The 21,038-nt window shown below is 36.2% G+C and overlaps 1 protein-coding gene across 6 annotated transcripts in view; it reads right to left on the bottom strand.

Moving 5' to 3' along the window:
* The window catches only part of GRIK2 (glutamate ionotropic receptor kainate type subunit 2), a 1,183,302-nt gene that overhangs the window by 1,074,352 nt on the left and 87,912 nt on the right, over positions 1-21,038 (bottom strand). The window lies entirely within an intron of this gene.

Genomic DNA, 21,038 nt, shown 5'->3' with positions numbered 1-21,038 from the left:
AAGCAATTCACAAAATGGTTATGTACTACATCCTTTTCTCATTTTTTCTGCAAAAGTATCCTCAGTTTGAAATGGTCTTTTTTTATGTTATGTGCCACACATTGTTCTAAGCTCTGGAATACAAGAGAGACAGTTCATTACTTTGCAGAGTTCATATTATAGAAGATAAATGCAGACAATAAAAATAAACAAATGAAAGATTGTTTCATATGGTGATAATTGCTTTGAATTATGTGACGATGACTGAAAAGAGGCTAGCAATTTTAGATTGGGTATAAGGAAATATCTTTCTATGAATGAATATCAATTAGACAGTCAGTATTCTGCTCTGGTAACAAGTGATCCCAAAATCTCAGTAAGGCTGTCTGCTCCATGTCAGACACCCTCCAGGGTAAGTGATGTTTGTACAGTGACTGAGCAGCACAGGACAGTGGGGTCTCTACCTTCCTGCAGCTGTACCATCTGAAACCCACATCCATACTTGATATGGCAGTTGAAGAAAGACTGAAAAATAGCATAGTCAGTGACTTTTCACTGTCACTCACCCTCAAAGCCCATTGGACAGAACCAGTCACACAGCCCTGCCTCATGCCAACCATTCACTGATGTTCTTCCCTCAAGATGTATACTCTTTAACTAGGTACTCAAGGACTATCTTGACCTGTGCAGTACCCTGTTCATGTCCCCACTTCTTTCCCTGTTAAAGAAAGGGTAGGGTGGGGGTGTATTCAGATCTTCACATATCTCTCCTACTCCTTGAAAAGCTCTTCTTGCCACCATTCACTGCCCTCACTTTCTCTGGAAATAATTTTTACTTGTGTTTTGTAACTTGAGATACTGGAGATACTAGTCATCTCCTCTAGGGAATCTTCTGTGACTCTCCCATGCTGGGTAAGTGTCCTCTTCTATGCTCCCACAGTACCCTGTGCTTACCATTGTTACTCTAGTACTTGTTTCTCTGCCAGAATCTCCACTAAACAGCAAAGTTATGGGGAGCATAACTGACCTCCTAAGTATAGAATCCCAACATTTGTTCTTAAAACAGAAGATTCAGTTAAATATTTGTTCAAAAAAATTGGGAGAAAAATACAAATTGTGTGCTGGATTTATTTATTGATGACACCATGTATCATTCACAAAATAATGGTATCATTCACAAAATAATGGAGAGAATAATGGGAACAAGTATGTTTGATGTAAGAAGAAAGAGAACTGGAATTCTCTACCTTGTCAAATACTCAGCTGAAAGTATTATGGATATTCACTTAAAGTTTGGACATAATAAATCTGAGATACTATTAGAATAACTATGTAAACATATCCAAAAGATAGGTTAGACTGATATCCAGTTGTCATGGATGAAGACACAGATTTGACATTCATCCACCAGCTGATAAATGGTGCCATAGACTCCCTGTGCGAAAATACCTGAATGGAAATATAATAATAGGGCAAGGCTGAGTCAAAAGCCAAGAGCAGGCAGCATCCTGAAGCCAGATACTGTTAGAAATCCTAAAGGGTATAGTCTATGTAAACAGGAGAAAATGGAAAAAGTGTGAGGTTCAAATTAATTCTATTACACTTTTTATTTGTGTTCAGCTTAATTTTGCTGTTCCAACTATGCCCCACATCATGTTTACATCCCCCACAATTCCGTGATGCATAAAAGCTAATACTATTTCTGAAAAGTAGGAGTCAAAGAGATATTTGTAATAAAGAGGAAAAGAACAATGTGGATTGAAAGGGACAAGGGATGCATGAAATCGAAGAGAGAAAGAGAGGGTAGGAGAGGAGATTTAGCATAAAATCTTAAGGGGCAAATATATTTTGAAGGAGAAGAAAAATAGCTGAAGGGTTAGAGAAGTAACAGTTATACAGATGTGAGTATAATCATGGTTTATTTCTAGTGATTAATTCCAAATTCATTAAATGAAGGAAAGAGCCAGAGGGAAAGAAAGAGAAGAGGGAAAGCCAATAGGAATTAATGTAAATTAGTTATTACTTAATGATGAAACAATTTTCAATTTACAGTTAGCTACTGGGAATTCTCTGAAAAGAAAATTGTTTTATTTACCAGTTGAAATGCTGCTTCCATCTAATTTTACTTCTCATATCATTCTTCTTTGATGCAAGGGCTAGTTAATTGTCAACATCAGTCTGGCAAATGCAACGTATTTGCTGGGGCTACCTGACTGCAAAAAAGAGAATGTGGCTGAAATAGGCCATTAAATATACAATACTTCAGCTCATGAGGACAGTCCCTTGAAATCAGTGCTTAAAACCTTCCTGTTTTGTGCAATTTCCGGAGCTATACAGATTGCAGTAAACTGGAGGCAGAAAATCTTTTGTCCATGTCAGCTTAACTCTAGTCCTGCACATATTGCTGGAATGGAGTTGTCCTTCAAGCCTCTTTGATTTTGATTTCACTCATCCAGATTTTGCAATATATAGACTCATTCTGGAATGAAGTTTGTTTTTCCTAAAACTGAAAAATGCTCTGAGTTTCCATTTCTAGAAAATATCTAACCAAATGATTTTTGAAGTATATTCTGCAGAATTAATATTTATCTTTTAAATGTTAAACTCAGGAATAAGCAAAGTCAAGCAGCTTGGTTTAACATGGAATTTCTAAGTTTTAAATATATGTTATTGTCTATTATGATATTCCCCAAGGCAGTTATACAATGAAGTTTTTCCAAAGGTTATCTCAACTTAGAACATCTTTGTCATAGAACACATTTTAGAAAATATTAGTCTAGCTTAAAGCATGTCAGTGCAGATTATATTTATTTTTGGAACATCTACTACGTGACTGGCATTGTGCTGGCACAATCTTGAGAAGCAGACTGAATTCCTGTCTGGATAAGACAGACATTAAATCATAATTAATTTCATAATTCTAAGTGTGCAAATTACTGAAAGAGAAAAATTCAGGGGAATCTAACCTAGTCTGGGAGGTGAAGGAAGGCTTCACTATGAAATGATGTTTAGTCTAAGATTTGCAAGATGAGTGTGAGTTTGTTAAATGAAGAGAAACTACAAGAGCATTCCAGGTATAGGAAATAGCAAATACAATGGATCTGAGCCAGAAGAAAGTCTGGCCAATCTGAACAATAGCTAACAGTCTAGTAGAGCTGAAGGACAGAAGTGCAGCCCTCATGGAGCATCCTTTCTGTTTGGAGAAGACAGGTTCTATACAACACCCTTCTAATTCCAACCCATAGGGAATCTCTTTTCCCAGCCAGTTATGAACTAGCTGTTCAAGACTACACACTCACCAAAAATAATCTGAAAGGCAAGAATAAACATAAAAGTCATCTCTTTGAAGTCACTGGAGAACTACCAAAGCAATTACAACCTAAAGAAACATGATTCCAGAGAAAAAGCGAAGCCCAGAGAGGTGAGGCAAATGTTGGGAACCTCTCTTACCCTGCAGGCATTAGCTAGTTTGAAAGCTTTAGATGAGAAAAAAAGAAGCTAAGCAGAGCACTCAGCAGTTTCACAGGGGTAAAGACACAAAAACTACATTCAGGGCCTGCCAAGAAGAGACACAGGTTAAAATACTGAAGGCCTTCAGTTGGGAAAACTAAAGGACCAAAGGAAAACCTTGAGATGGGAAAATCAAAAAAACAACCTCTGACTAAAGAGTGTTCACAAAGGCAAAACTCCAGCTTTAAATCAACTTGATCTCTGTTTAAAATGCCCTATCCTACCCTAACTTCCTGCAAGAAGCAAAAGTAAATTCTTTCAGGAGAAAGAGGTCATCATTCCAAACCTCATGTTACCTCTACAAATTGTAATTCACAATGGAAGTCTATGTAAGTCAAAAGAAAGCACGCATATTAAAGAAGAAAACTAAAAAATAATGGAAAATACAGGATACTGCTTAAGAAACATTTGGGGCTTGGTAAAAGTGTCTAACATATCTTGAAATCTCAGCATAGAGGAGTGAGGAATGGAGCAGAGCAATATTTCAAGAGCTAATGACCAGAAGTTTTCTAAACTAATGAAAAATATTAAGGCGCAGGTACAAGATGCACTGTAATTCCCAAACAGGAAAAATACAAAGAAAACCACATCCAGACATACAATAACAAAACTGTAAAAAATAAAAGATAAAGAGACAATCTTTAAAACAGCATGAGAGAATAGGAAGTATTACTTCTTCTTTTTGTTTTTTTAATGCTTCAAGTCCTGGGATACATGTGCAGAATGTGCAAGTTTGTTACATAGGTATACACATGCCATGGTGGTTTGCTGCACCCATCAACCCAGCATCTACATTAGGTATTTCTCCTAATGCTATCCCTCCCCTAGCCCCCCAACCCCCGAAAGGCCCTGGTGTGTGATGTCCCCTCCCTATGTCCACGTGTTCTCATTGTTCAACTACCACTTACGAGTGAGAACATGTGGTGTTTGGTTTTCTGTTCCTGTGTTAGTTTTCTGAGAATGATGGTTTCCACCTTTATCCATGTGCCTGCAAAGGACATGAACTAATCCTTTTTATGGCTGCATAGTATTCCATGGTATATATGTGCCACATTTTCTTAATCCAGTCTATCATTGATGGACATTTGGGTTGGTTCCAAGTCTTTGCTATTGTGAACAGTGCTGCAAGAAACATATGGGTGCATGTGTCTGTCTAGTAGAATGATGTATAATCCTTTAGAAATATACCCAGTAATGAGATTGCTGGGTCAAATGGTATTTCTGGTTCTAGGCCCTTGAGGAATCGCCATACTGTCTTCCACAATGGTTGAACTAGTTTACACTCCCACCAACAGTGTAAAAGTGTTCCCATTTCTCCACATCCTCTCTAGCATCTGTTGTTTCCTGACTTTTTAATGATCACCATTCTAACTGGCATGAGAATGGTATCTCATTGTGATTTTGATTTGCATTTCTTTAATGACCAGTGATGATGAGCTTTTTCTCCTATGTTTGTTGGCCACATAAATGTCTTCTTTTGAGAAGTGTCTGTTCATAACCTTCACCCACTTTTTTGATAGGGTTGTTTTGTTCTTGTAAATTGTATAAGCTCCTCGTAGATTCTGGACTTCACAGAATTAGAAAAAACTACTTTAAATTTCATATGGAACCAAAAAAGAGCCCATATAGCCAAGACAATCCTAAGCAAAAAGAACAATGCTGGAGGCATCACACTACCTGACTTCAAACTATACTACAAGGCTAAAGTAACCAAAACAGCATGGTACTGGTACCAAAACAGATATATAGACCAATGGAACAGAACAGAGGCCTCAGAAATAATGCCACACATCTACAACCATCTGATCTTTGACAAACCTGACAAAAACAGCAATGGGGAAAGGATTCCTTATTTTATAAATGGTATTGGGAAAACTGGCTAGCCATATGCAGAAAACTCAAACTGGATCCCTTCCTTACACCTTTTACGAAAGTTAACTCAAGATGGATTAAAGACTTAAAACATAAGACCTAAAACCATAAAAACCCTAGAAGAAAACCTAGGCAATACCATTCAGGACACAGGCTTGGGCAAACACTTCAGGACTAAAACACCAAAAGCAATGGCAACAAAAGCCAAAATTGACAAATGGGATCTAATTAAACTTAAGAGCTTCTGCACAGCAAAAGAAACTATCTTCAGAGTGAACAGGCAACCTATGGAATGGGAGACAATTTTTGCAATCTATCCATCTGACAAAAGAAGCATTACTTCTAAAGAATCAAAAATAAGATTGAAGAAAGCTGGCTTCTCAACAACAACAAAAAAGCAGAAGCCAAAAAATATCTTCAAAATGTTGAAAGAAAATAACTGCCAAGCTAGAATTTCTATATCCAGTCAAAAATTTACTCAAAAAAAGAAGGTGAAATAAAAACATATTCAAATAAATAAAAACAGAGGATTATACTCCAGCAGACCTATACTAAAGAGATACCAACATGAGGTTTTCAGGCAGAAGAATCATAATCGTAGATGGAAGCATGGCAATAAAAAAAAAAAGAAGACTGATGGAAAAAGTAAATATGTAAACAAATATAAATAAAAGTTGCCTGTATTTTAAAAAATGAGGTCTTGATGTTGTGTGTGTGTATGTGCATATGTGTGTTATATAAACACAGAATAGAAATAGCACAAAAGCCTAGTAGAGACTACATTAAATGTTCTAAGACTCTTGCATTTCCCAAGAAGTAATAAAACAACAAATTTATATTGTACTTTTTAAGCCAAGGTTGCAGGCTATAAAATATATAGCAACTACTAAAGAAAAATAAAAGGATGTAAAACTAACAATTAACAAGGAAATACTGAATTAAAATTCTTAATTGAACTTCTGGTTGTACCGTGATGGATTAGGTACTGAACTTTCCCTGCCACCATAAAACAACTAGAAACCTGGACAAATTATATGAAACGGATGTTTCCAGAGATTAAAATAAAGGCAACAGAGGACTGTGAGTCCAGAGGAAAGAAAAATAAATGACATAGGACTGACTATTGCCACAGCTTTCCATGTAGAGTCATTTTCAAGGCTATAACACAAGAATGATTTAACCAAACAGAGCATGGATGGCTCACTGAATTGAGAATCTAGAAATCAGAGTTTGAGGAGAGTGTGGTGGTTGGAATTTGTGGTACAAACTCCCACAGAGAAGGAAGATATGCAGAAAAAGAGATCCTGTAATCTGCACAGGAATTCCTTGAGTCCACTACTAAATAACCAGCTGTGCATGGATAGGGTAATGTAAAAAGCTATCAAGATCCAACTGAACAAGTTTAAAGGCTCAGGCAGGGCTGGGAGACATTCTAGTTCCAAACAGTCAGTGTGGAGAAGTGTTTTTAAACATCCAGAGGATTAGATAAGGTTCCAGAAGAGTGATGCCTTAGTAGTAGAGCTAAACCAGCTGCAGCATGAAGGCTACCTTCAATCTGCTCTTCAGAAAACGATAAAGAGGAAAAAAAAAAAGCCTTGAAAGGAGTAAGCTGATCCGCAAAAGCAAACACAAGAGAAAGGCATAAAGCTTACTCAAAGAGTCTTACCTCTATCAAGGCTCTCTGCTGAACATATAGTATGGGTCTGTGTTCAGGACAATGACTTCTATTGCTTTCTTTTCTTGTAGGACACGGTGAGAGCAATAGTATTGATAAAAACTAAACAGAGTACATATGGCACCACTATCCAATAGAAACTTAACACAAGCCACAAACATGACTTTAAATTTTCTAGTAGCCACACTTTAAAAGCAGATAAAATTAATTTTAATAATCTAGTTTATTTAACCCAATATATTCAAATGTAATCATTTTAGCATGTAGCCAATTTTAAATAATTATTGAGATACTTTATATTTTTCATGCAAAGTCTTTGAAATACAGTGTGTATTTTACACTTTCAGCAATCTCAGTTTAGACTAGCTTCAGTTCAAGTGCTCTACAGTCATATGTGACTAGTGGCTACCATATTGAACAGCACAGGGCTGAAGCAGAGGAGTCCAGATTGGAGGTTCCAGCTGTGTATGGAGTTGTATAAGAAAGCAAGAAGCTGGAGACCTTCAGCTCATAGGAAGCTGGGGATAGAAGTCATCAATCCCTTGGGAAACTAACCATAGAAAGCTGAGTTTGGGTATAGTCACTTATAATCTGCCAGGGTTATTTTGAGGTAATCCTGCTTGTCACATCATAGAAAGATATTGGTAATATCCAAAGCATTTAATTAATGTGTCTGTCACCTTTCGTAGCTCTTCTAAGAGCTTAATTAGACCGTAAGATAAACAGGAACAACCCACTTCAAGACTGTTCGATCTTTCAATGACTGGCCTCTAGATGGGAGGACATAATATGCAAAATGGGAATAATATGCAAACTGATAAAGATCCATTCTGTAATGGATTAATCATATTTAATAAAAGCATGTCATTTATTGGAAAATAATCCACCTACCTTATTCCTAGTAGTAAAATAGTAGTCTATCTAAGAACTATAAATAGAGAAACGGAGTAGCTCTTGCTTATGGAGAAAATCCAGTAGGCCAAAGGGCATATATATCTAGACCTTATACATATTAGATACCATGTCATTTGTTTATGGTTCCAGATTTTTCATGCTGCTCAGTGGTATAAAATACTTAGTTTTCCCAGATAGTCTGCATAGTGTAATTCACACTGTAATTCATAATGTAATTCCCAGTGTAGTCATATTGTAATTCATAGGTCTTAGTCACAGAAGGAAGATGTATCTCCTTTGGTCCCTTAAACAGTAATTGGCCACATTTCAGCTAAAAGTGACAAAACCAGAAATACTCAGAAAGCTTGTTTTGGGTAACTGAGTACAAGGTGAATTTTGTCTGGCTCAGTGATTATAAATGTCCTGAAGGCAACATATGGTCAAGTCTCACTTAGTAAATGTGCTTGCTGAGACTCTGCATTTCTCCTTCCAATTTTGCATTCAAGCCCTATTTAGTAATTTTCAGATTCTTTAGAATACTTCTTTAATCCCTCTATTTAAGGAGTATGCTATAAAAACAAGAGAGCATTTCTTTCAAATTCACATGTAAAACCTCTCCAGTCAGTTTTATAGGATTCTTGCCTGTAGCCAGGATTCTCAACTGAATTCTGTGGCAAATGCTCCTTTCTAAATGGCTTCCTTTGGAAAAACTACGCAGCTGAAAACATAAACATGCATGCAGGCACAACCCTAAATAAGACTATGTAACTTTGAGCTTGGGGACTTATCTGCACATCGATTTTGATTTGGGTGCAATAGCAGCAGACATTTACTATATCCTTTTAGAATAAATCTTTTTGAGAGAATTTCTGGAAGGTTATTAACAACAATGACAACAACAATAATAATATCTATTCAATAGCTATTGAGTGCTCATTACATGTGGTGAGCTAAGCACATCACATGGTTCTTTAATTCCATTTGTGCAACAAACTTTGAGGGAGATATTCTAATTTTCTGAGGGAATATTGGGGGGAAAAGTAACTTGTCCAAATTTATCCAGCTAAAAATGGAGCTGAGTTTGAATCCAGATAGTTTGATTTCAGGTTTCATTCTGCTTCTTGTTACATATACTGATTCTCATTTGTGAAAGACCTAAATCTCTCTTACACTTCAAAATCAATTCATACTCCTCCAATAACCCTCTCTGCATTCTATCCTGGATCTAAAACAGTTAATTATTTTTTATCCCTCTTCTTTGCTCCCAAAGCACATTTGCATTCCCCATTCACCACACTTTTTGCATTATTTAAATTATTTGTTTACTCCTCAGTATCTTCTGCTTGATTTAACTTTCTTTAAGGCAATGGTTCTCAACCGAGGATTATTTTGCCCTCTGGGGCACATTTGGCAATGTCTAGAGATACTTTTGGTTGTCACAACTAGCAGGAAAGTGCTATTAGAATTTACTGGGTAGAGGCCTGTGATGCTGCTGAACATTTTACAATGCTCTAGACAGCCTCCCACTAGAAAAATATTTGGCCCAAAGTTTCGATAATATCGAGGCTGAGAAACCATTCTTCAAGGTACACCCAACCACAAATTATTAGTCTTTGTATGCAGCACAAAATACAATATCTGGTACATAATAAATGCTCAATAGATGCTTGCTGAACAAGACTCAACTGATATAGTAGGTTAGAAAATTATGCTCTATCTTTTATTGATAACACTTTTCTTAAACTTCAGGTTGTATTGGCCCCTCCATTCTTCATAATCTATTATTACCTTAAGTCACCCACCAGACTGGAGAAAATCTCTCCATATTTACATGCTCGTTAGATGGTAATCAGTCTCACATATCTTTGCATCTCAGTCCCTGCATATACAAAGCAGTATTTAAAGATACTATTAAAAGCTACATGCAGAAATACTTATCATAATTAGGTGACTTACTGGTATCTCCCTCCTGCAAAAGCATAACTCCTCTTAGTCCCAAAGCCTGTAGGACACGCAGCCTCAGGGGATCTACAGCCAGCAGAGAGTAAAATCATCTGGGGGTTATGAAGGCTGGCCCTGATGTACATTACTGTTTTCTATTTTCTGTTTCTCTGTTATGTAAGTCTGTAATATTCCATTATATATATGAGCTATAACAGCTGACCCTGTTCAAATTTCTCTCAAACTTACATTGCTCCTCATTGAGGTTGTGATTTTATTTTTATCTGTTCTTCACAGGTCTGAAAAAGCATGTTACCCAAACTGGTGTCAGGACACTCTATAGTAGGAACTGTCTTGCTTTTCTTGCAGTTAGAAACATGCATTCCCCTGACAACTCACTACAGAAAAAGTTGTGATTTTTTTCTCATTGAAAACAGATAAAATAAAATCAACAGCCATAATTGGTAGCTCTTGTTCAAGAGCAAGAAAATGAAAGCCTTTCTCACAAAAGACATTGGGAAAAAAAGTCTGTTAAATTTGATTAGATCATTAACAAACTACTCAACCTCTTTTGTTAATGTTTATATTTGATAGCAGTCTAATATTCTCATATTGGAAGAATATAATCTTCATCTCCTCCATATTTTTAATGAATTATGACCTATATTACACTTTCTTTGGCTTAATATCTCAGTCTTTCTTCAGCTATTCGATCCTTTATTTTTAATTTTGTTTAAGATTTAATTAAGATATTTCTCTGGTATTTTTTCTAAGTACTAGGTTAATGACCATCTGTCATTTGATCATTTTTCTATAAAGAAAACGCCACTACAACTTCCATTTTTAGCTATGACAAAGTAGCTACTAGCAAATCAACACTCACACCAAAAACAACTAGAAAAGCTGAATAAAACATAAAATGAAAACCATTTTCAAGGTATTGGAGAGATTCAAATCAGCCAAGACTCAAGGGGACAAGAAGCCAAAGAAACAAGAAGCTTCTTAGAGTGAACTCGACGTTTTTTAAAAGATTTTTTTAACTTTTATTTGAGGTTCAGGGGTACATGTGAAGGTTTGTTATATAGGTAAACTCACGTCATAGAGGTTTGTTGCACAGATTATTTCATATTTCAGTTATGAAGCCTAATATCTAATAGTTATTTTTTCTGCTCCTCTCCCTCCTCCCACCCTTCACCCTCAAGTAGACCCCAGTGTCTGTTGGTACTTCGTGTTCATGAACTTGATATCTTGTGTATCAATTTTCCCCTTTAGGGGAAAAAGTGGATAATTCAGTTTTAAAAATAGACAAATGACTCGTATGGACACTTCATAAAAGATGATCTAAAATGGAGAATAAATGTGAATATGTTCTCATAATCATTACTCCTCATGGAAATGCAAAGTAAAACTTGTGAGATATCATAAGAATAGATAAAATTGAAAAGAATCATACCAAGTGTTCATCAGAATGTGGATAACTAAACTCTCATACCCTGTTCTGAGAGTGTGACTTAGTGTAATCACAGTTTGGCAATATCCACTAAAGCTAGATACATGCATAATCTATGATGAAGCACTGCTACTTCTATGTATATGCACTGCAAAGATGCAAAAATATGTTCATCAAAAGACATTTATATGGCCATCTGTGATCTTCCCTAGGAAAAAAAAGTAAAATTTTTAAAAGACGTTTATAAGAATGCTATTGTAGCACTATTTGTATTACTCAAAAACTGAAAACAATACAAATGTTTTTTAACAGTAGAATGGATTAATAAATTATAATGTATTCATACAAGGGAAAGCTAAACAGCAATAAGAATGAAAAACACTGTTGCACACAACAACACTGATAATCTCAATGAAAGAGAACAAACACAAGAGAACCAAGGCTATACAACTTCATCTATTTAAAGTTTAAAAGCATACAGAATTAATTAGTGACATGAAGTAAAAATAGTGGTTGCTTTTGGGAGGTGATGTTAGTGACTGGGAAGAGCTATTGGTAATTATTCTGTTTATTTATCTGAGTAATGGTTACACCAGTGTGTTCATTAGTGAAACAAATTCACTGAGCTGCACTTTTATAATTTGTCCCCTCTTCCTATGTATGGTAAATTTTAGCATGAAGTTTATGATGGAAAAATTCCATTACACAATACATGACAAAGCAATGTTCATGTTTCAGGAGTAGCTTATAGAAGTTGTATTTGGTGTATGGTTCTTCCTATGCATGGTATATTTTAGCAAGAAGTTTATGATCTAAAAATTCCATTACAAAACACATGACAAAGCAATGTTCATGTTTTAGGAGTAGCTTATAGAAGTTGTATTTGGTGGTAAGGTTGCAAAAAGAAATTTTGACCTCGATATATTACTTATTTTAATTAAGATATCCTTTTCTTCATTCCACATATATTCACCAGTTGACATTACATTATATATTAACTTGTTTTTTACTTGTCCCCCCCGACTATTATGTAAACTACACAAAGGCAAAGAGTTTATTTCATTCACTGCTATATATTCAGCATCTAAACTACTATCTTAAAAATTTTTAATAAATATTTACCGAATGAATGAATCAAGCTGATTATGATCATTCTTAGTAATTGAGACTTTCACTTAAATTTTATTTGAATTTCACATTCACTGAAACCTACAGTAAGCCTTTAATAATTCTAGATCTTTAGCAACTTACATGCAGTGGTCAATAAGTAATTTAAATTTTTAAAATTTTGAAAGATAATTCCTTAAACCTGCTTCCTAGCTACAATGAAGATGTGTAGGGAGAAGACCAGAAAGCATTATAAAGTAATAGTTTGGTTCAAGGGAGTTGCTTGACAGCTAGATTCTTCTCTACAAATATTTTAGTTTCTTAAAGGGAGAAAATAGTTCTTTCTATAATATCATTCAGAGAGGACAAAAGAGGAAAATATGGATCAATGACCATGGGATAATGTAATGACTGTACCAGTGTCCAGAATGACCTGGCTGTCTGCTGGCTGTAGGCATTCCCACCTAAACTGCAGAGGGAACATGAAGTGTTAAGTGGTGGATAACATAAATAAGAACATCACCTTTAGGGAACAAGTGACACAAGCTCTCTCCTTACAGGGTAGCTGGTCCCAAAACATATGACCTCTGGGCCCAGATGAACAGCACAGAGGGAAAGCCCAGAGAGCTCAAAGCAAATTTGTGCAACTCAACAGGCATGAGGGTGAGCTTGTGAAAGTCGTTCTGAAAGGGTGAGCGCAGATAAAAGGAGCAGGAGAGGCCACAGCATGATGGGGCTCGGGAGTGAGAGTGAGTCATTTAACATAAAGAATAAAGAAGAGAAAAAGTGGAGCAGAAAAGAGAACGTTAACAACTAGAGTGACTGCAGGAGAAAGGGAAAATGAACACGTAAATACATTTGTATCCAGAAAAGCAAACCCCAGTTACATAACTAGCATTTAGTAAACACTGAACCAGTTCATATAAAAAAGATGTGGGAAGATGGAAGAGGAGAACAGGCAATGAAGACACTGGGACAAATGCTGAGGTGGCTCTCTTCATCTAGGGGCAAAGCTAAATTCCTTTTTGTTGTACATTGTAATGTCATTGATGTTTAATTTGGCTATTTAGTAAATTCAGATATTTTATATTTAAAGCCAATTTTAAAGAAAGTGTCCAAAGAGAATTCTAAAAGACCATTTGCTTATTACTTTTAATTATCAATTTTTTTTAATTACCAAATTCAGGACTGACACCCAGTAAACCTGTGCATGACAGAGGCATGTACCCTTCCTACACAACAGAAAGGAAATGGCAGTGTTTCTGGCAAATTCCCTTAAAAAAGGGTGATTTGAGGGATACTCATGATCAAGATTGCATTTGAATGATATTATTTCACTATATCAGAGTAAAACCTGGTACACGAATCTGCTTCTATTATAACCTGAGTCCATGCAGTTAATGGTTTGGTCTTTCTTTAAAATATAAACATGGCTCAAACTCAGTATTGAAAATTTCAGTGGGTCAGTAGACACTGTTAAGAATACAAAATTAAAACAAATGTTAAAACCTGTTAGAATCTTTTCTATTAAAAAAAATGCAGGCTCACAGAAAATACACACTAGGTAGGTTATTAAAGCTCCAAACTAAAATAATTTATTTCCATATAAGTTAAAATGTTAATGAAATGTGTTTACCAAGGGCAAGAAAAAGAAAAGGATTAAACAAACTACAGTTGTGTAACTCTGACTTAAGGGACAATAGCCATGATGAACCTATTATCTCTTTTTCCAGGCAAGATATTTACTGAATCCACTTTTTAAACCAGCCAAAATTGCAAAATGCAATTCATTCTTTAAATAATTGGAAATCAGTATTGTGAATAGATTTTGATTGCTAGAAAAAATGTTAGCTTTTTCTTATTAGCAAAGTGCAGCTGAAAATGGAGAAGAAAGACAAATAAAATATGGACTTGTTAATGGGCCCTGGAAAAATAAATGAGGTTTTCTTAATTTCTTAGTGACTGTGGAGAGAGTGTTTATGTGACATTGAAAAAGACAGTTCTGTTGCAGCTCTGAAAAGTTAAGTACAGAGTATATAGAAATTGTTATTTAATTAGGCCAGATTTTTTTCCTCTAGCAATTTTCTGAAGAATACTTTTAAAAATAAAAAGCTAAATATTAAATCACTTATTCTTTTCTTGTTATATTTGTTAAAGTCTTCAATATCCAGGAAATATATAGACTCATTTATTCCAGAGATAAACGGACTTTCAAGGTACATAATTTCTTAGAAAGTGCTGAGTCTTAAATCTGGAGATAGATGGAAAGAAAAGGTCTCTACTCCAAAGTGTACTTTTTCTTTTGTTTATTTCCAACTTTTATTTTAAATTCAGGGGTACATGTGCATGATGTGCAGGATTGTTACATAGGTAAACATGTGCCATGGTGATTAGCTGCACAGATCATCCTATTTCCTAGGTATTAAGCTCAGCATTCATTAGCTATTCTTTCTGATACTCTCCCTCCTCCCACCCCCCCACCCTCTGATGGACCCCAGTGTATGTTGTTCCCCTGATGTGTACACGTGTTCTCATCATTCAGCTCCCACTTAAGAGTGAGAACATGCAGTATTTGATTTTCCTTTTTTGTGCTAGTTTGCTGAGAATAATGGCTTCCAGCTCCATCCATGTCCCTGCAAAGGAGATGATCTCATTTCCTTTTATGGCTGCATAGTATTCCATGGTGTACATGTACCACATTTTCTTTATCTAATCTATCATTGATGGGCATTTAGGTTGATTCCACATTTTTCCTATTGTGAATAGTGCTTCAGTGAACATATGTGTGCATGTATCTTTATAATAGAATGATTTATATTCCTTTGGGTATATACCCAGTAATGGGATTGCTGCGTCAAATGGTATTTCTGCCTCTAGATCTTTAAGGAATTGGCACACTGTCTTCCACAATGGTTGAACTAATTGACACTCCCACCAACAGTGTATAAGGATTTCTTTTTCTCCACAATCTCACCAGCATCTGTTGTTTTTTTGACTTTTTAGTAATAGCCATTCTGACTGGTGTGAGATTGTATCTCACTGTGGTTTTTGTTTGCATTCCTCTAATGATCAGTGATAGTGAGCTTTTTTTCATAAGTTTGTTGGCCATAAGTATTCTTCTTTTACAAAGCATTTGTTTAAGTCCTTTGCCCACTTTTTAATGGGGTTGTTTGTTTATTTATTATAATTTAAGTTCCTTGTAGATGCTGGATATTAGACCTTTGTCAGATGGGTAGATTGCAAAAATGTTCTCCTTTTCTATAGATGTCTATTTACTCTGACAATAGCTTTTTATCCTGTGCAGAAGCTCTTTAGTTTAATTAGATGCCATTTGTCAATTTTTGCTTTTGTCGTAGTTGCTTTTGGCATCTTCATCATGAAATGTTTGCCTGTGCCTATGTCCTGAGTTGTATTGCCTAGGTTGTCTTGAGGGTTTTTATAGTTTTGGGTTTTACATTTACGTCTTTAATCCATCTGGAGTTGATTTTTTTATATGGTGTAAGAAAGGGGTCCAGTTTCAATTTTCTGCATATGGCTAGCCAGTTCTCCCAGCACCATTTATTAAATAGGCAATCCTTTCCCCATTGCTTGTTTTTGTCAGGTTTATCAGAGATCAGATGGTTGTAGGTGTGTGGTCTTATTTCCAGTTCTATTCTGTTCCATTGGTCTATGTGTCTGTTCTTGCACCAGTACCATGCTATTTTGGTTACTGTAGCCTTGTAGTGTAGTTTGAAGTCGAGTAGTGTGATGCCTTCAGCTTTCTTCATGTTTAGGATTGTCTTGGCTATTCAGGCTCTTTTCAGGTTCCGTATGAATTTTAAAATAGTTTTTCCAAATTCTGTGAAGAATGTCAATGGTAGTTTAATGGGAATATATCTATAAACTGCTTTGGGCAGTATGGCTATTTTCACAATATTGATTCTTCCTATCTATGAGCATGGAATATTTTTCTATTTCTTTGTGCCCTCTCTGATTTATTTGAGCAGTGGTTTGCAGTTCTCCTTGAAAAGGTCCTTCACTTCCCTTGTCACCTGTGTTTCTAGGTATTCTATTCTTTTTGTGACAATTGTGAATGGGATTTCATTCCTGATTTGTCTCTTGGCTTGACTGTTGTTGGTGTATAGGAATGCTAGTGACTTTCGCACATTCATTTTGTATCCTAAAATTTTGTGAAAGTTGCTTCTCACGTTAAGAAGTTTCAGGCTGTGACAATGGGGTTTTCTAGACATAGGATCATGTCATCTGCAAACAATGATAATTTGACTTCATCTCTTCCTGTCTGAATACAATTTATTTCTTTCTCTTCTCTGATTGCCCTGGCCAGAACTTTCAATACTGTGGTTAATAGGAGTGGTGAGAGAGGGCATCCTTGTCTTGTGGTGGTTTTCACGGGGAATGCTTCCAGATTTTGCCCATTGTATGATATTGGCTGTGGGTTTGTCATATCTGGCTCTTATCATTTTTAGGTGTGTTCCTTCAATATCTAGTTTACCAAGACTTCTTAGCACAAAGGGATGCCGAATTTTATCGAAGTCCTTTTATGTATCTATTGAGATAACCATGTGGTTTTTGTCTTTAGTTCTGTTTATGTGATGAATCACATCTATTAATTTGCAAATTTTTTTTTTACTTTTTTATTATTATACTTTAAGTTCTAGGGTACATGTGCAAAACGTGCAGTTTTGTTACATATTTATACATGTGCTGTGTTGGTTTGCTGCATTCATCAACTCGACATTTACATTAGATATTTCTGCTAATACTATCCCTCCCCCAGCCAGCCCCGGTGTGTGATGTTCCCCGCCCTGTGTCCATATGTTCTTATTGTTCAGCTCCCACTTATGAGTGAGAACAGGTGGTGTTCGGTCTTCTGTCCTTGTGATAGTTTTCTGAGAATGATGGTTTCCCGCTTCATCTATGTCCCTGCAAAGGACATGAACTCATCCTTTGTTATGGCTACATAGTATTCCATGGTGTATATGTGCCACATTTTCTTAATCCAGTCTATCATTGATGGACATTTGGGTTGGTTCCAAGTCTTTGCTATTGTGAACAGTGCCACAATAAACATATGTGTGCATGTGTCTTTATACTAGTATGATTTATAAACCTTTGGGTATATACCCAGTAATGGATGGCTGGGTCAAATGGTATTTCTAGTTCTAGGTCCTTGAGGAATCTCCACACTGTCTTCACAATGGTTGAACTAGTTTACACTCCCACCAACAGTGTAAAAGCGTTCCTATTTCTCCACATCCTCTCCAGCACATGTTGTTTCCTAACTTTTTAAGGATCGCCATTCTAATTGGTGTGAGATGGTATCTCATTGTGGTTTTGATCTGCATTTCTCTGATGACCAGTGATGATGAGCATTTTCTCATGTGTCTGTTGGCTGCATAAATGTCTTCTTTTGAAAAGTGTCTGTTCGTATCCTTTGCCCACTTTTTGATGAGGTTGTTTGATTTTTTTCTTGTAAATTTGTTTAAGTTCTTTGTAGATTTTGGATATTAGCCCTTTGTCAGATAGGTAGATTGTAAAATTTTTCTTCCATTCTGTAGGTTGCCTGTTCACTCTGATGATAGTTTCTTTTGCTGTGCAGAAGCTCTTTAGTTTAATTAGATCCCATTTGTCAATTTTGGCTTTTGTTGCTATTACTTTAGGTGTTCTAGTCATGAAGTCCTTGTCCATGCCTACCTCCTGAATGGTATTGCCTAGGTTTTCTTCTAGAGTTTTTATGGTTTTAGGTCTAACATTTAAGTCTTTAATCCCTCTTGAATTAATTTTTGTATAAAGTGTAACGAAGGGATCCCGGTTCAGCTTTCTACATATGGCTAGCCAGTTTTCCCAGCACCATTTATTAAATAGGGAATCCTTTCCCCATTGCTTGTTTTTGTCAGGTTTGTCAAAGATCAGATGGTTGTAGATACGTGGCATTATTTCTGAGGGCTCTGTTCTGTTCCATTGGTCTATATCTCTGTTTTGGTACCAGTACCATGCTGTTTTGGTTACTGTAGCCTTGTAGTATAGTTTGAAGTCAGGTAGCATGATGCCTCCAGCTTTGTTCTTTTGGCTTAGGATTGTCTTGGCTATGTGGCCTCTTTTTTGGTGCCATATGAACTTTAAAGTAGTTTTTTCCAATTCTGTGAAGAAAGTCACTGGTAGCTTGATAGGGATGGCATTGAATCTATAAATTACCTTGGGCAATATGGCCATTATCACCATATTGATTCTTCCTACCCATGAGCATGGAATGTTCTTCCATTTGTTTGTATCCTCTTTCATTTCATTGAGCAGTGGTTTGTAGTTCTCCTTGAAGAGGTCCTTCACATCCCTTGTAATCTGGATTCCTAGGTATTTTATCCTCTTTGTAGCAATTGTGAATGGGAGTTCACTCATGATTTGGCTCTCTGTTTGTCTGTTATTGGTGTGTAAGAATGCTTGTGATTTTTGCACATTGATTTTGTATCCTGAGACTTTGCTGAAGTTGCTTATCAGCTTAAGGAGATTTGGGGCTGAGATGATGGGGTTTTCTAAATATACAATCATGTCATCTGCAAACAGAGACAATTTGACTTCCTCTTTTCCTAATTGAATGCCTTTTATTTCTTTCTGTTGCCTGATTGCCCTGGCCAGAACATCCAACACTATGTCGAATAGGAGTGGTGAGAGAGGGCATCCCTGTCTTGTGCCAGTTTTCAAAGGGAATGCTTCCAGTTTTTGCCCATTCAGTATGATACTGGCTGTGGGTTTGTCATAAATAGTACTTATTATTTTGAGATATGTTCCATCGATACCTAGTTTATTGAGAGTTTTTAGCATGAAGGGCTGTTGAATTTTGCCGAAGGCCTTTTCTGCATCTATTGAGATAATCATGTGGCTTTTGTCTTTGGTTCTGTTTATGTGATGGATTACGTTTACTGATTTGTGTATGTTGAACCAGCCTTGCATCCCAGGGATGAAACCAACTCGATCTTGGTGGATAAGCTTTTTGAGGTGCTGCTGGATTTGGTTTGCCAGTATTTTATTGAGGATTTTCACATCGATGTTCATCAAGGATATTGGTCTAAAATTCTCTTTTTTTGGTTTGTCTCTGCCAGACTTTAGTATCAGGATGATGCTGGCCTCATAAAATGAGTTAGGGAGGATTCCCTCTTTTTCTATTGATTGGAATACTTTCAGAAGGAATGGTACCAGCTCCTCTTTTTACCTCTGATAGACTTCGGCTGTGAATCCATCTGGTCCTGGACTTTTTTTAATTGGTAGGCTATTAATTATTGCCTCAATTTCAGAACCTGTTATTGGTCTATTCATCGAGTCAACTTCTTCCTGGTTTAGTCTTAGGAGGGTATATGTGTCCAGAAATTTACCCATTTTTTCTAGATTTTCTAGTTTATTTGCATAAAGGTGTTTATAGTATTCTCTGATGATAGTTTGTATCTCTGTGGGATTGGTGGTGATATCCCCATTATCATTTTTTATTGTGTCTATTTGATTCTTCTCTCTTTTCTTCTTTATTAGTCTTGCTAGTGGTCTATCTATTTTATTGATCTTTTCAAAAAACCAGCTGTTCAATTCATTGATTTTTTGAAGGGTTTTTTTGTGTCTCTATCTCTTTCAGGTCTGCTCTGATCTTAGTTATTTCTTGCCTTCTGCTAGCTTTTGAATGTGTTTGCTCTTGCTTCTCTAGTTCTTTTAGTTATGTTAGGGTGGCGATTTTACATCTTTCCTGATTTCTCTTGTGTGCATTTAGTGCTATAAATTTCCCTCTACACACTGCTTTAAATGTGTCCCAGAGATTCTGGTACCTTCTGTCTTTGTTCTCATTGGTTTCAAACAACATCTTTATTTCTGCCATCATTTCATTATTTACCCAGTAGTCATTCAGGAGCACATTGTTCAGTTTCCATGTAGTTGTGTAGTTTTGAGTGAGTTTCTTAATCATGAGTTCTAATTTGATTTCACTGTGGTCTGAGAGACAGTTTGTTGTGATTTCTGTTCTTTTACATTTGCTGAGGAGTGCTTTACTTCCAACTATGTGGTCAATTTTGGAATAAGTGCAATGTGGTGCTGAGAAGAATGTATATTCTGTTGAGTTGGGGTGGAGAGTTCTGTAGATGTCTATTAGGTCTGTTTGGTGTAGAGCTGAGTTCAAGTCCTGGATATTGTTGTTAATCTACTGATTAACTGATTAACAACATTGATCTGTCTAATATTGACAGCGGGGTGTTAAAGTCTCCCATTATTATTGTGTGAGAGTCTAAGTCTCTTTGTAGGTCTCTCAGGACTTGCTTTATGAATCTGGGTGCACCTGTATTGGATGCATATATATTTAGGATAGTTAGCTCTTCTTTTTGAATTGAACCCTTTACCATGATGTAATGGCCTTCTTTGTCTCTTTTTTTTTAATCTTTTTTATTATACTTTAAGTTTTAGGGTACATATTCACAATGTGCAGGTTTGTTACATATGTATACATGTGCCATGTTGGTGTGCTGCACCCATTAACTCGTCATTTACATTAGGTATATCTCCTAATGCTATCCCTCCCCACCCACCCCACCCAACAACAGGCCCTGGTGTGTGATGTTCCCCTTCCTGTGTCAATGGGTT

Source organism: Pan troglodytes, chromosome 5 (genome assembly GCF_028858775.2).
Source record: "Pan troglodytes isolate AG18354 chromosome 5, NHGRI_mPanTro3-v2.0_pri, whole genome shotgun sequence".
NCBI lineage: Eukaryota > Metazoa > Chordata > Mammalia > Primates > Hominidae > Pan > Pan troglodytes.
Note: the sequence above shows the minus strand (reverse complement) of the source record. Positions and strands in the feature narration are given on the sequence as shown.